This window comes from Antechinus flavipes, chromosome 1 (assembly GCF_016432865.1).
Source record: "Antechinus flavipes isolate AdamAnt ecotype Samford, QLD, Australia chromosome 1, AdamAnt_v2, whole genome shotgun sequence".
Taxonomy (NCBI): domain Eukaryota; kingdom Metazoa; phylum Chordata; class Mammalia; order Dasyuromorphia; family Dasyuridae; genus Antechinus; species Antechinus flavipes.
Genome location: NC_067398.1, coordinates 323,992,831 through 323,995,335, shown reverse-complemented (window position 1 = coordinate 323,995,335; position 2,505 = coordinate 323,992,831). Strand labels below are relative to the sequence as shown.

At 35.8% G+C, this 2,505-nt stretch overlaps 1 pseudogene; it reads right to left on the bottom strand.

The window, feature by feature from the left end:
• Window positions 1-766: 766 nt before the first annotated feature.
• LOC127545505 (heat shock cognate 71 kDa protein-like) lies at window positions 767-1,957 on the bottom strand (annotated as a pseudogene).
• Window positions 1,958-2,505: the final 548 nt, after the last annotated feature.

The window sequence follows — 2,505 nt, the reverse complement described above, 5'->3', positions numbered from 1 at the left end:
GGAATTTGTTAGCCCTTTTTATTTATACTCATAAAAATTCCAAATCTAAAAGTTGTCACTGTACAAGAAACCTACTAAAAATAGGCAAAACACAAATTTCACATTGAACCAGTTTGTTCACATGGGTTTTCTCTTTTGTTTATTGGTTTTGCCAATTTTAAGTAGATTTTGTTTCCAGGACAAAAATTGTATTTCCACTTGTTTATGTTACTGATAAAGTGCAATGTTGCTCACTTCTTACTCTGCAAACACTGGAGTATTCAGAATGCTCAAATTTATATAATAGCTAAAATGATACTTTTAAACTGTTACAATCTGGCAGCAAATTTGAGTCTTTCCATTTTTGGAAAACTATATGTAATGCTCTTTCTTATGGTGCATTGAATCAACCTCTTCAATGGTGATTCCAAAAAAGTTCCTCCAGATGGGATTGCTCTACCACTTGGAAACTCACCAAGCATGTTTTCTGGTATGCCCTCTGCACTCTAGTATAGTTCAGTAATAATGAGGTTGCAGACCTTCTACAAATCTTTCTGCTGATGCTCAGATTATTCCTTCTTGGAAGTCTAAGTCCAGCCAGTTAATAATTTCCTTAAATTTGTCAATTTTGTCTTGGAGTTTCTCATCCTGGGTAGCCTTCATATTGAAAGCACAAGATTAAAGAGCATTCTTGGAAGACATCTTGTCTCTCTGCTTCTCATCTTTAGCCTTATATTTCTCAGTCTCCTGGACTATACACTCAATGTCTTTGCTCATATGACTTTTGTCATTGGTGACAGCAATCTTGTTCTTCTAGCCTTTGTTCATATTCACAGCAAAAAACATTGAGAATTCCATTTGCATCAGTGTCAAAAGTAGCTTCAATCTGAGGAATGTCCCTTGGGACAGGGAATATTCCTATGAACTCACATTTGCCAGCCGGCTTGCTATCCTTTCTCATTGGTCTTTCATCTTCAAAATCCTGAATAAGCACACCAGGCTAGTTGTCCTAACAAGGGGTAAAGATCTGTATCTGCCTGGTAGAGATAGTGGTATTGCTTTTGATAAGAACTGTCATAATTGCACCAGCAGTTTCAGTTCCAAAGGAAAAAGGAACGATGCCCAATAGCAACAAGTCTTGCACATTCTCAGATTTATCTCAAGACAATATGAAAACCTAAACAATGCACCATAGGCAAGCCTCTCCCCAGGACTGTTAAACTTCTTGTCAATGAAGAAGTCCTGCAGAAGCTTGTAGAGTGGGGGACTTGAGTGAAACCACCTACCAAAACAACATCATAAATCTGTGATTCATCTAGCTTGATGTCCATGAGATCCAGGGTACCAAGAAAGAGGTTTTCATTCAGATCTTCAGAATTGGCATGTGTAGTAGAGATAAAGAAAGTGATAATTTCACAGGCAGAATAAATCTCAATACTAGCTGGATACTGGAAGAGAGGGTGTGTTTTTCACATTCACAAGCAGTGCATCTATGGCAGACAATCCTCCTGTTGTTACTGATGTTCTTCTTGTGCTTTTGCTTAAACTCAGCAATGAAATAGTTGACCATATAGTTATCAAAGTCCTCCCCACTAAAGTGAGTGTCCCCAGTTTTGACTTGACTTCAAAGATACCATCTTCAGTAGTAAGAATGGAGACAGCAAAAGTACCATCTCCAAAGACAAGGATCAACACATTTCTCTTGACACCAATTTTTTGGTCCAGTGATGAATCAGAGAACAGTGAGAATACTCCAGTGTCTTTGATCACCTGATATTGGGATTCACTGAGGTAGGCCAGTAATATGATGACAGCATTTATGACAGTCTTCCCAGGTAAGCTTCAGGAATTTCTTTCATTTTGGTCAAAACAATAGAATTACTTCTTCTAGAGAGAAACTTTTAGTCTTCTCTTTGTACTCAACTTGAACCTTAGGCTTACCTCTTTCATTCATCTCCATAAAAATTCAATGCTTCATGTCTGACTGTAAAACTGATCTCTCAACCCCAGCTGCAGGTCCTTTCAACATGATTGCTGGGGAATCAAGGACTATAATTGACTGCTGTGGAGCAAAAGGAGTTGCAACTACCCTGCTTTCTATTAAGTTTTGATGACTTTTTTAACTTAATAACAAAAGGAAAGATTTTCTGCTTTTGTATTTTTAAAAGACAACTTGTTAAGTGATTTTAAACTGTCTTAGATTCTAAATAATGAAAATTCTATTACAAATATATTAATATTTAATTCTAAAATTCTGTGAAAAGAATTAAGCCCTCCAGCTTTTACAGTTCCATAAAGACTTTCTAAATATAGGAAACTAAAACTGAAATTTATGTCAGTTTGTTAATGGTATCACTTAAAACTATAACAGTTAATTAACTAATTAACAACTTAATTAACTCAGCACTTAATTTACTTACTTCAGTTCACTTAAATTCCCTAGATGTGATTTAATGAACTTTCAGTGTAATTCCTGACTAACCATGTAAATTGTGTGATGTATTTTTCTTCAATTTAGAAGATACA